This window comes from Anas platyrhynchos, chromosome 2 (genome assembly GCF_047663525.1).
Source record: "Anas platyrhynchos isolate ZD024472 breed Pekin duck chromosome 2, IASCAAS_PekinDuck_T2T, whole genome shotgun sequence".
NCBI lineage: Eukaryota > Metazoa > Chordata > Aves > Anseriformes > Anatidae > Anas > Anas platyrhynchos.
In genome coordinates this window covers 24,710,972-24,725,454 of record NC_092588.1, presented here as the reverse complement: position 1 = coordinate 24,725,454, position 14,483 = coordinate 24,710,972, and the positions used below count along the sequence as shown (strand labels likewise).

General features: G+C 38.4%; 1 long non-coding RNA gene across 1 annotated transcript in view; it reads right to left on the bottom strand.

Moving 5' to 3' along the window:
• LOC140001841 (uncharacterized) overlaps positions 1–14,041 on the bottom strand; it is a 32,155-nt gene extending 18,114 nt beyond the window's left edge. The window contains exon 1 of the long non-coding RNA XR_011807421.1: positions 13,781–14,041. This is a non-coding gene — a long non-coding RNA (uncharacterized lncRNA). The remainder of the gene's footprint in view (positions 1–13,780) is intronic.
• Positions 14,042–14,483: the final 442 nt, after the last annotated feature.

The following is a 14,483-nucleotide window of genomic DNA, read 5'->3' as shown; positions in this document are numbered from 1 at the left end:
CACGTGCAACATAACAGTCCCAAAATGCTCTCTCCATATTGGCTTTTGTATTTGTTTAAGTAGACATACACTTAGGTTACCATAACCACATACACCACATCATGAGGTTCGTGTTGGATTTTTTCAGTTCTATTTTTTCCTCTGCAATCTTTGGCCTTAAACTATATTAACAATATTGCTGTATCAAATTCTTTCATTTGTAATGCAGATCTAAATTTTAGTGAATAAAACCTGATTGCATCCGATATTGCCATAGCAGAGAGATATTCTAAATCTGTACCAGGTTTGTCAGTTTTAGATAATCTGAGATATGTTGAAGTTAATAAAATTCCAAGCCCCTGAGAGTGTCAAGGGAAGGAGAATGCATACAAGGTCCATAGATGAAAGTGAAATGCATAGTAATTGTCTTGCTGTTTTGTTTTTTGCTTTTTATTTTTTTTCCCCTATAGATGGTTTATCTTTGGATAAACAAGTAAATAGGTTAGCACAGAAATGCATGTTGCTCTTCGTACTGGACCAAAAATGTAATCAAGCAGGGGTTATTGCCTTGCATTCTCAGACCTTTCCAGAGTGCTAAGTTCACTCCTGTAGGAGCCAAGAAGAGCTAAAAGGCTTAACAACAGGAAACAAAATGAAATCACAATCGCATCCGTAACTCTTTGGTACTGACTGCATGAGAAAGAACAGTACAGACCAGTTTTCTGCTTTACAGGGACAGAGCTCTACAGTAATATAATGCCAAAAAAAAAAAAAAAAAAAAAAAAAGAGAGAGAGAGAGAGAGAGAGAAAGTGGCACTAAAAATCCACACAGTAAAAAATATCTGCTATTACATTTAAGTTTAAAAATTTTAAAAATAAAATAAATAAATAAATAAATAAATAAAAACATTTGATTGTCTGGGAAAGTGAAGCAGCCAGCCTTGGGAAAGCAGGAGAAACTGAATGCCCGTCTCAATTTGGCTGAACAGTGACAGCAACTTGGTTGGTCACTGGTCTGCATCCAAAATATCTGGTCAGGCTGCATGGCCAGGGGAGCACACACTCACCATGTTTTGAGCCCCAAAAGTTCACTCACAAAAGAGCTGGCACCCATGTTCCAAACCCAAAATGGAACTTGATTGTACTTCTTCAAAATGACAATGTAATCTGGTGTTTCTTTCAGCTCCTACCTTTTTCTGACCAGCATTGTGTGCCAAGGCTTGCCTGACCATTGGTGGGCTGGTGGCCATGGACATTGCCCTGATGGCTCAGTGTTCCTCCACAGATGGTAGGGCAATGGCATCAGCAGCAGCTAGATGGGGACACAACTCATGATGTCCCCAAATTTGGTCCACTGGTGGGCCTTGCTCATGTTGTTACTGAGGGCAGTGGGATAGTGCCCAAGTCGGTGGGGACGTCACTCTGTGGTCATGCCACCACCCTCAGCACCAAGCCCCCTTCCCTCAGAAGCAACCAGACCTTGCCCAAGACTCCAGCTGAAGTAACAGCAGAATATCTTTAAAGGGAATTTATCCCACACACAGGGATATAAATAATCTTATACATACAGAAATACATAGTCATTGTGAGTATGCCCTGAGGGAGATCAAGAGAGAAGTGCAAACTTCCAATTACCTCAAGCTCTCGCTGGCATTGTACTTTCCCAATTAAAAGTCAAAGAAAAATAGCTGCTCTCCAAATCTTTTGGCAAGCTCTGCTACTGGTCAGGAAAAGGCACTTTGAATTATTCTTGATGAGAAAGTATGTTTTTCATTCTTTTATTGTTCATTTTCAAGTTAAACACATGCCCAGTCATTTTTGAAATCTTAAGGATGCATTTTAATTGATTTCCCAAGTATTGTAAGGTCTATTAATTCCACGGATCTTGCAAACACTGCATTTTCTCTATTCCAGCTGCTGTTCTAATCGTGTTCATTAACAGAATTACTTTTACCTGCCAGCTAATATTTTACACTGCATTAATAAATTTTCTGTTTGCTATCAGAATTGAATGGACAAATAAAATAAATTACCCAATAGTATGAGTTTCCACATGGGTCTAACACTGTTCTATTATGTTACTCCACCAAGGGATTTAACCAGATTTGAATATAAAGGTGGCAAAATGAAAAATATATGAGCACTATTTTGAAGTGTGTACTTCTACATTTTAATAGTATCTCCATTTTCCACATTAGAAATGAACGGTGTTAGGTGGGGTTTTTTTCCTCATATTTTTGTTTTAGTGAAAGTTTCATGGAAAATGTGCTTTCTCTCTGAGGTATAAACAATAACTGTAAAACCCAGTAACTCATATACTGTATGATCAATTCATTTTTCTATGTTTTATGAGCAATAACAAAAATATAAATATTAAGAAATACATCATAGCCTTCCAATTGTAGACTGTATATCTCTTAATAACTAGCAGAAACACCCAATGCAAACATCTTTTTGCCTGTATTATTTCTCTATAGTCCTCAATTAATTTTTCTAAAAGCTCTGAAATTCTGCCAACTCCACACGTGCACGGAAGATAAAATGAAACAGCAATTAATCCAATCATCTTTGATTTAACATTAATGTAACTCAGTGCATTAGGCCTTGTTTTACATGCAACCATGTTGTTCCTACTACATTTCAGAGAGCCCCCGAATTAGCCAATTCACGAATCATAATTGAACTAAAAAGGGTGAGGTTATTCTACTTAGTATGGTCCTTCTGAAACATCCCTGTCCAGCAAGGAAGGAAGGCATATTAGCAAGGCTGGCTTCACCAACCAGAAAATCTGAGTATGTGAGAGTCAACAGTGAGGTGTAGCACAACCAGTGCTAGTATCTTCTGCTGTGCACCAGCTGCCACAAGACGAAAGCAAAAAATTGGGATGATAAGTACTTTCAGAGAATAAGCTCTGGACCCGGTAAGACCCTTATCTAGTAATACTTGTGTGGTCCCACTAAGCAAGGTAGGAATTGTGCTTGCAAGAAGAGTTAACCGCGTGGTCACAAATTTGTAGCATAATGGAGCTGACTAGTTAGCACTTCTTTTTATTGCCCTGCAAATACCAGCAGAAGTCAAAATGATTCATCTTATTGCAATAGTAAGTATGGAAATTAAGAACTATTAACACTGTTAGACATCCGTTTAGCTCATCTGATTGGTATCAGAGTTATTCTGTGTTTAGTTCTTTCTATTGAATCATTGGTGACAGATATGTAATATTTCCTGAAGATGCATCCCCTCATTGTACTCCTGCTCTGAACATGGTTTTGATTTTGTAGGAACACTTGGACTTAAAGATTGTCACTCAATCACATGGACACCAAGCAAAGTTCAATTGCAGCACAGCTTTCGTTAAGGATTCATTAATAGACACTTCACATAAAGTGCTACCACATTCTCTTTCATATTTTTTCTCTCCCTACCCCCCTTCTTCTTTTTTCTTTTTCTCCTTTCTCCTTTTTTTTTTTTTTTTTTTTTTTTTTGCAGCTGAGAATAATTAACTGTTCTTTTGTGAGTGTCATTTGTTCTCAAGGAATTAAATGCCACCTTATTTCTCAGAACAAGAATTCAACTGTCATAATTATAGCTTCATTTCAGGAGGAAAAAAATCATAATTTATTACAGATTGTTCAGCATGTGAAATAGGTTTAAATGTCTTTGAAAGTAAATTGTGGCATGTCACGAAGGGCTTTTGCCATCACTGTAATTGATTTATAATTTTGCATTTAAAATTAACAACATTCATCCATTGTTCTCCTATTATATAAGGTTCTGGCAGGGAGTTTAGAGTTTTGTGTTCAGTTCTGGTCACCACATTACTGTAATGATAATAATAAATTTATAATAGTTTAAGAGATAAAAATGATATGAAGAAGTGAAGCCAACACCAGCATTAAAAATGTGCTTCAGACTGAGAATAGTTTCAGAAAAAATGCAGTGTCCTAGAAAAAAAAAAAAAAAAAAAGAATAAATGAATTTTGTTAACTTTAAAATAAAGACTGCCAGGTTTAATTTTAAAGATTACATTAAAGTCTACCTAAAAATAGGAGAGAAATTAAGTTTGAAATAATTGAGTAATCTACTTCAACAGAGTTTTTACAGGTGAAACCATTGGTCCTCTTCCTTAATCTCTGAAAGCATCAACCCATACATGTAGAACTTGTATTTCAAAATTACCCTCTCATTCCAGAATAGCAGAAGGAACAATTTCATTTGATTCATGTTTTCAGGGCAATGTTAGTGTTGTGGTACAATAAAGCATCATAACTGCCCATCCAATGTGATAATGTCATTGAACAAAGACAAGGCTGAGATAACGGCATTGACCAGTGCTCTGGATACCCAAAGGAAAAAAAAAAAAAAAAAAAAAAAAAGCCACTAACTATGCATAGGAAATTAGGAAAAAAAAAAAAAAAGCCTCAAGACTCTATATGCAGGATGAAAAATTGTATATATTGGTTTTCAAATATTGTCTGTGATCTAGTCTCAGCAGTTTTTTTGTGTTTATTTGATTTCATTGATCTCATCGGGTGTCACACATAATAACATTAGTGTGAATGAAAACAAAATTAGTCCCATTAACTAATTATTCTACATACAGTTATGAGATAGATAAAGAAATTAATGAAGAAAGATGAGAAGACTGATTTTGTCAGTTTTGCCAGACAAACAACAGGAAACAGATTCCCAGTTGGCCAAGGAGATTCCTCTTTTGGTCTCCATCCTTTATACTGCCTTGGCTTCACAGAAGAAGACATACAGTGAATATAAATGTGAGAAGAAAAAAAACTGCTTTATTTTCTCATTTCTTTAAAAAGAGGCAGAGAGCACCATCCCTCTCCACAGAGTCTGGACTTCATCGCATCAGAAACTTTCTAAGGTACTTCAGCTAAGAGAAATCTACCTACTTAAAAACTATTATTGCATTTTAAGGCTGACAAAATTAATCTGTACTCTAACTCTGTCCCACAAAACCAGTTTATAGGAATTTCTGCCTTTTTTTTTTAAATTCTCTTTTTTTTTTTTTTCTGTGCCTAATTTAAGGAATCACATTTCATGAAGATTTAAATTTTTCAAAGAAGCAAACAATAATGAAATTACAGTATTGTTGATATCTTCATCATTTAAGTAATGTTTAAAAAAGCTTGTTTTTTTTGTTTTTGTTTTTCAGATTAACTACACACGTTTAACATCTAATTGGGAAACAAAGAAGCTAAGACAAAGCTACGAGCATGGCCCAGTTTTAGTTAAACTTAAGTCTTAGCAGATGAAGTTGAGCATTTAAACCTGCACGAGGCCACACAAAGGGAGCTGTCTAAAGGAGGCTGTGACAGATGAAGGCACTTGGCCTCTGCCAGCTGAAAGCACAAGTTACCCCCTTCCAGTGAAGAAAATGAATCTGAAGGGCATCAGTCCTGCCTCCTCCTGTTTGATTTTGGGAAATTTACTTACTGAATATTTTGCTGATATAGACTATGATGGTCACTGACCCTTCCCCAGGCCTCCTTCTCCGCGTGCAAAGACAGGTCACAATCTTGCAGATGGCCTGAAGGCCATGAGATGATAAGTGATCTCTATCATTTGAGATTGTGATACAATCTCTGAGGCCAAGGGCAAACCAAAGACCAAAGAAGGCAGGGGGAGGTAATCGTATTGGCTGTATCAAGCATTTCCAAACTCTAAAATAAACAGAAGACGACAGTGCTGTCCTCATGCCTACTGGAGCCTAATACTGCTGGGAAATTCAAGGGCAGTTTACTCTGGTAAAATATTGTCATGTAATGTCGGCAAGGTCAGTGTCAGCTTGGATTACCTGCCATGCAAATGCCAGTCATGCATGTCCTGCTTGCCTTGGGCTAGTCTTACTCTGCTGTAACTTTCCAAAGATGTTTATGCCTACATCCTCAGTGGCTGACATGGGGCAGCCACAGAGCAGATTTCGTTGCGTAGCAGCTGATTTTAGTAGCTGGAGCATCAAATCTGTTTCATCACAAACTTCTTGCTCTTTTTGTAAAGCACATACAGCTTGTCTTCACACTCTAATCCAGTCATACAACAGTGTGCTTCTTCACACTGAAAACATGCAGTGAAAACGATGCTAGAGCTGAATAACCAATTCCCTTAAGAAGGGTGGCTCTCACTCCTGACTCTCCCCCAGCGTGTGTTTCTGGAAGTTGTTGTGTTGTTTCTTGTCAGTGTGTGGAAGTTAAAGCATTCATGGGGAGAAAGAGATTCTTTATTTGACATATTATTTCTGTGCTTCTCCTGCTGCAGGACTGCCATAATGAACTGCTGCCTCCAGCAATCATCTTTCCTGCCTCCTACCTCCGCCTTCCCCCAGCAATGCCCTGGGGCACAGCAGCACAGCTAACAAAGCCCAGGTTACAAAACCTGCTCTGTTTGCCATGACTTCCCAGCCCCAATTCCTTAACCCTTCTTCATCCAGTGGACACAATTCACCCCACTCCAAGTCCTGAGTGAGAACAGCAGCAAAAGCTGGGGATCTCATAGAAAATTGAGTTGCTCAGGAGTTATTTCCAAGGTCAATATGTATTTGCCATCAACGTTTTTTGTGGTTTTGACAGTTTGCCCGACACATGATGACATCCCAAACTCAGCAGAGCCTAGGAGAGGCTGGGAATGGGAATAGGAATGGGGATGCTGCAGCTTCAGCATGGGGCAGGTATCACTGCTGGTGGCCAGGCTGCAGGGGAGAATATGGCCTGCAGCAGTGGGCTGGGAGCAGTCTGAAAGCTGAGTCTGTCAGGCCCATGTCACCAGTGTCTGATGTGTAGTATAAAAAATGGGGCAGATTTCTACTGGGAACACACCAAAACAGGCAAACTGAACATTTACTCCCACTGAGCATTAAGAAGGGTGATACCTCTGCTAAGACCAGGGTTAACTTTGCCACTGCACCCAAAATAGCACACACTTTCAGGTAGTCACAGCCTTTTGAAGAAACCAAACCAGGTCAGATTTGAATCAATAACCCAAGCAAAACACTCTTTTTCTTCTTGCTGCTAGCTGCCAGAGTCATCTTGGCCCCTGTGATCACTTCTGGACTCCACTAATGCCATAAGTAGGTTTTTAGAGATCTATTTATGACATTCCACATTATAAAATCAACTGCTGTGTAACATGAGGTGTCCAAATAGCAGGGTCCATATTTTATACTAGTTTTATGAGCCCTATTCTTTATTTTTTTTATTAAAAAAAAAAAAAAAAAAGCAACTTATCAGAAAGTGAAGAATTTATTGCTACAGCTCCCCTTGACTAGAGAGAAACCACACTGTGATGGGGCACTGGTTTTGTAGTGAACTTATATTTAGATCACCGTACAAAAATTCTTTTTATTTTGATCAATCTCAGGCAAAGGTTATAACCTCTTCCAGGTTATGCTTAGCTTAATACTAAGAAGCGACTTCTTTTTTTCATCTTCAGTAATACAGAATTACCATCATTTGAAAGAACTGTTTAGGTTCCTTGACCAGAAGAGGCGTTTAACTATGTCATGTGTGATGTATGGTGCATTTAATTGCTCTGTGCAGCTATTCGAAAAGCATTCAGAAGTAATCATTTAGCATTAATATCCTGGGGCAATTCAAGGTCACAGTACATTAAAAACTAATTCAGAGTAGTTCTAGAATGCATTTTTCATATACAGAGATACATAATTCTTTTATGATAAGAGTGACAACATCATTGCAACATGATGAGGGGACAGAGGTGTTCTAAATATCAGCTACCAGTTTTATTGCAAAAGCACAAAAACAGCCTTTTCATCACCACTCAACAACTGCTAAGTTCCAATAAACTCGACAAGTCCAGGTATGTGGTGATGAACAAATACACTTACACGATCAATCATAAAATCTTGATTTAGAAATATTTTTAACTCTGATTATCTGATTTTCCTGTTGTTAATTTTCCCCAAAGTCAATCTTCTGAACAGGTTTTGAGGACAGACAGACCAGCACTGAACAATGCTAATGTGTCCACAGATAATTATGCAAGTGGTACTCCTATGTGAAAAAGAAAATAAAAGTACTCTTACCATAAAGTAATTGATTTTATAACATGGAAAATAGGAAAAAAGCATAAAAGGTTGCACTGGAGCCACAGGGTGAGTGCTCATAGTCTGGATGACAGAGCAGTCACCTTTCTGTCTTGGGGAGAGGAAATTCCCTTCAGTTATAAGCACACAACAAAGATATCACAACTATCAAAGACACAGTCCGCATGCATCACAACATGATTAGGTGTAAAATTATTCACAGCCATCCTTGTAACACTCACGCTGTTACCCACATACCACACAAGAGCGATGTTGACAATGTACAAATCAGAACTCGTAACGGGAGAAGAAAACAAACAAACAAGTACAAAAATAATGTTGTATTCTGCACGACACTACCCATCATCCATTTTCTGCCTTCTTAGCTTGCCATTAACACCTAGATGAGAAGCCACTCTGACTGCTCAGCGCTTCAGAAAATTAATCAGACATATGCTTTAATGCAGCAAGACTTCAGCTCAGAAGAAAAAGCCTCAGCTGAGGTCAGGCAACATACAACTTATTTCTGCATGGGTCGCATGAGCCTTCACTCTTACTGGGAGGCTGCAGCTTGTGCTGCAAACTGGAACGGGAAGCTGGAACTAACCAGATCAAAGCTGTGCCACACGGATCTATACCAGCTGCAGTCACATTCACACTTCTGCTTTCCTGCATAGATAGAAAACTTGAACTGAGGAGCCAGCACTTTTTAGTTCTGACGATGACCGTGCCTGAAACACAATATATAAGCATCAAGAAGTGAGTGTCGGACACCTGCTGGTGCATGCTGAATTAAAGCATGGGCAGATGCATAGGCTACCACATCTGCCTTGGTCATGCATCAGAATTTCTGTTAAAAAGAAAAAGAGAAAGTTATAGAAAGAAAGAAAATCACAATGGAAATTGTGAACAGAAACACTAGCGTAGGTAACAGATCAAAAATTAAGTGCCACTACACATCATAGGCTAATTTCTCACTCCTTTCTTTCATTTTTATATAACCACTGAAGTTTCAAATGCAGTAGACACTTAAATCATTAACATGACAACCACTGAGATGAGCACGCAGCTGTACCAGAATCAGCATTACTGCCATCAGCTGCATCAGGGTGCACCTGTTTCATACTTTTAAGGCATTCCCTTAAATTTATTTGTTTTTGATAAAAGTCATACTTCTAAAGAACCAAAGTGGCACCCTCAAAACGAGGAACAAGCCAGGAGGAGAGCATCTACAGGATACTACAGAGGTGTGCCAAAGGTTCCTAAATGATGATTATGATGGGAAAGTACTAGCTTTTTATAAATTAGCTCACATAGCAACCTGATAATCATTCTTCCATTAAATACATTAGATCAAACTGAACAATTTAATGCAGATATCAAGGGAAATCACTGAACATAAGAATTCCTGGCATATCTAAAGAAACAGCTTCTCTTTAGAAAAAGAGATAAAAAGGGCAGAAGTTTTAAAAAAGGTTTTTTTTTGGAATCACTAGCAAGGATAACAACAACAGTTTGAGTCCAGCTAAGATACCTCCGATCTGATTAAAAATACATTAATATATCCAAATAAACAAGAATTTCATTTGCAGAACCATGAGGTCCGATACAGATAAATAATAGTGAAAGTGCCACTGTTACAGTTCCTGGCCATCACCTAAACTTGATAGATGTCTACTATGAGCAGACTTTGATTCTGTTTCAGTTTTTCCATGCTTTTTTTTTTTTTTTTTTTTTTTTGCATAATGCATAGCACGTTTCCAATTACACAACAAAGCTCATAAGTAGAGAAAAGATTTGTGAAAGCAGTGAGTTTTAACAGCATGTGGAAGAATATCCTAAAATCATCCTGAAGTGATTTGCAAGCAACACTACTCAGAAGGTTCTTTTTTAAAATATCAGCATCTGTCACACTATATAAGTTCATTAGGTAGCAAACTGTACTGCATTAAGTTATAGGGCACTGCATTTTTCTGTGGGATCTTAATATTTCTCTAGAGATGGACATTAGTCTTTGAATATCAGTATCCAAAATACCTTTAGTAAAATTTTGTATAAGACTAGGAAACTGGTTTCATGAAAATATCATGTTTGAAGCTCTGTGACTTTTTGAAGTTGGGAAGAAAAATCAACATTTCAAGGAATCAAAGAGCAGAGGTGCTTTTTCTTGCTAGCTGAAACATGGCTTTCAGTTTTAAACACGCAAATTTCAGTAATGAAATTCAGCTGTCTTTAGGCTTTGATTCAGTATTAATTTAATTTCAGATTTTAAAAATAAAAATGTTGATAACATTGACATATTTTAACAGTAAACTTCCCATGTAAAAGTTCTGATTTGTGTATTTAGAATATTATTGTGATCAAGGATATGTTTTTATTTTACTTCACTCGATTATTGAACGTACTGTCTGATATAAGCACACTTTGGAGGAGAAAGAAGGTGACTATTAACATATCTTTAATTATTCACATTCTTGTTGAGCATCTTCAAGTGTGCTAAAGCTGTTTACCACCAAAAACTGAGACCCACTCTTTGTCCTTGAGAGCTTATACCTGATTATAAAATAAAATTGAAAAGCCTAAGAAACAATTGGATATGAAGGGCAGTCAGGATAGTAGTTAAAATCACAATGACATAAGTGGGTGTTTATGTTTTGATTTAACTTCACTATCTAGATGACCAGCCCTAAGTAGCTCAGCCGACAAGATAAACAGCTGTATAAGTATTTGCAGGACTTTTCAATCACTGAAATATTGAAACAGGCTTCAAATTAAATATATGCACAAATACTCTCCTGTTTTGAGAACTTCTTAGGCAGACCTATCCAGAAATGTGCTATATGCCTACTACGCCACCACTGTTAATGTGTACAGGGACCTCAGGTCCACAAAAAGAGCATTTCCATATGATTTATTTATTAATAAACAGATTAACAAACATTTCTAAATGACTATTTATTTTGGCTGTATTAATTTTCAGTATCAAATCAGAAGAAGGTCACAAAGCCATCACATAAAAAAAAAAAAAAAGGATCTGACAAAAAAAAAAATCAGTACATGGAGTCACAAAATCTGGTCACACAAGGTAACGTGAGCTTTCAGACAGACTCTCTTGCTCCCTTGGAGCACCAGGGACCTGATTGTCTCCTGGGTGAAGATTGCAGTACCTTAGGAAAAGCCCAGTGACAGCACTAGGTTTTCTCCATCCCTCTGTGTCATAAAAATAACTTTGAGGCATGGAGCTCTAGCCTAAGACCCCGCATGTTTGCTTAAATTCCAGTTTATCCTACAAGTCTTCATACTTGAGCCCAGGAAAAGCTCTCTTTCTAGACAACAACTCTGCAAAGTCAGCTAGGGTCCCAGGCATGACTGAGTATCACTGTGCTCAACCTGCTGAGGTTCAGTGATGTTTTCAGCTATTGAGAACAACGCCAGATGCTAAGGAACAATTGTACAGTATAATTAAAAATCCTGTTTTTCTGTTTCATAGTCCCATAACTAGAATAATTTATATTATTTTAAAATCTAGGTGTTTAATAAAACAAATATAAAGAAAATGAAAATTTCACTGCAGACATCCTATTGCTAAAATAATCCATGTTTGAAATAACTAGTAGTTGAGTGATATGAAGAAATCATTCAGGAAATCTATGGAATAAAATAAAAAATAAATAAATAATAAAATAAAATAAAATAAAATAAAATAAAATAAAATAAAATAAAATAAAATAAAATAAAATAAAATAAAATAAAATAAAATAAAATAAAATAAAATAAAATAAAATAATAAAATAAAATCTTTAAAGAAAGAAAGGAGATCAAGTTTCAAATTTAGCCCTAATCATACTGTCATGGGAACATTTTTAAAATGCCTTGCAGGTTTTGCACCCAACATTTGATATTCCATTCAGGCAGCCTGTTCCCAGCAAACACTACATAGATAGTGCAGTGACCTTTCGCAGCACAAAGGCAATGAATTCAAACCCTGTTGTCTGCAGCTGGTGTTGCCATAGAGGACAAAATAGATAGGAATAGCTGGGGTATATGGCAATTTTCTTTGCATGTATATAGCTGCCTGCTTTCAAGCAACAACAGGCTCCTGCCTTTGAGGGTTTGTAATTCCCTGCTGGACCTTGTCCCGAGGATGACCTGGAGCAGGTAGGGCAGAAATGAGTGGAGGTGGAGCAGGCAGCAGAGCAGGGCATCGCTGGCAGCTCATCAGCATCATGGGCATGGTTGAAGCACCGTCCTGGGTGCTTCTTGGGGGATCTGCAGGGAAATCCAAGCCCAAAATCCAAATCCAATCCCAAGTTGCTCTGTGGGTCTGCAGTCTGAGTAGGAGGATGCAGCAGAGGACAAAGGGAAGGACAGATCACCTCGGAAGGACCACGCGGTGCCTTGTGTACACGTATGGGTAGTTTTTATCCACTTAATTTAATTACTCCAGTCCTTGGGCATAAATCCTTTCATTGGGATCCTGGTTTAACCAGAAGCTGAACCCACATGGTCAGGGGTGACGGACTGCGTGCTAATGTGCTGCACCTTCAGTCCCCCCAGTTATGGTTTGCAAGAGGAGGAGATAACATTTTCTACGTTAAAAAGCACACCCAGGAGTTATATCACAAAGGAGAGATCAGAACAGCAAATTTAATGACTTAATATTGTACAATATAAAATCATTCCAGTTGAATAACTTTTAATTTATTATAATACATAGATGCCAATTATGCCTGATTTATTAAGAGAAGTTCAGCAGCGCCGAGGCCCTGTGTTTGAGGGGTTGCCATGGTACCAAGCTTTTACAAGGACATCTTAAGGATCATTAAAGTGTCAAGGTGATAAGTTTGACACTCAGTGGATTTAATGATGGATGATAATAATGTTACCTCTTCACATCACGAAACACTTAGGATTCAAGTTAGGCGGTATAAATTTTAAGCATTTTTTACTTTAGATATTTTTTAAAAGGGGCCAGTGGAAGTTGACATTACTGAAATAATGCTAACTCTGCTCTCTTTGGTGCAAGTTCCATAACCTTCGGGTTTTTTTAGTGATTTCAGGCTGTTACCATTCCTCAAAGCATCTCAGCCTGTGCCCTGCTTTTATCAGACCTCACAGGCTTACCCCTGACCAGAGACTCCCAGGCAGTGCGGGGAGCAGTTTCCAGGCTGAACACTGCCAATCCAGCTCCCAGCAAGCCTTACAGAGTATTTGATGGCAAGAAGGGGAGGTGAAAAAAGGAGAATCTCTGCTGCGTGCTGTGAAAAAACCTGATGGCAATATGCTCTGCATCTCAGAAGAAACTCTCTCTCCCAGCTGTCAAGCACAACCAATTCATTTCACATTGGACATAGAACAACCTTAGGCTGGTAATGACTTTCAGTGATTTGCACAAACCCTTTTCAAGCCATTAACTTGAAGAGAAAAGACTCTGCAGGCCTCACCACAGCCCTGATCCCTGGAGATGCTCACACAAGAACCACGAGGACACGTTGTTTTAGGTGCTTTTCCTGCTCTGGTGTGGCCGGACACCATCCAACAGAGCTGCCACAGGGGTGGGAGGGCTCCATACACATCAAGTCCATCGTCTCCCTGAGAGCAGCAGCTACCACCCAGCCTGCTTTGGTCCAGCAGCACAACATCCACATGCTTTCATGTTTTAGCCTCCCATAAATATTACCCCCATAAGGCCTTCTCTGAAAAGCCAATAAATAAATAAATAGTTAAGATGTCGTTCCTTACCTTGCAAGCTCGAAAGCAGTGGGACTGTGGGCTTCCCTTCCATGTGATGGCCATGTCATCAGACTGATGAGTCCCAGGGCACTGCTGCTGTTTTCAGCTCCTGGTTCTGCTCAGGGCTGCAGGCAGCATTGTGTTCTCAGTGCAATTCACCAATTTATCCTAACTGTAGATTACAGTCTGACTTCACAAGCTCTTTTAAGAGGAAATTTATTACACTGGCACTGTTTGCCACTCACCCATTGGCCTGGTGTAAATAAAATATGGGGGATTACAGATCCAAATACCAAAGTTACCACCAGCAGCCAGCACTCATGCCGACTAAGCTGCACTTCTTTGCCAAGCATTGCTATGCCAGGCATTCCATGTCTAGTGTAAACACATTTGACAAGCATAATCACAGTTTAGCTCCAGTATCTTTTAGTAAAGCTATATTACTGACATGAGAATAATAGTCTAGGACAAGTACATAATGTTTTCCAGTCATTCTAAACAATTCTATGCACACTTTGCTCCAGGAAAACACTTTTTCTTGTGCCAACACAGTCTCTCTTGCTTGACTTGGCCTGTATTTTTGGCATAGGTTCCAAGCCTTGACAACTTCCTCAGTGTCACTATTCATTTGGGACAAGTACTGGCCCTTCCTCGCATCTTTCAGTTCCTGAACAGCTTCTGTATATTGACGCAAATATATTTTTTTCTGTAC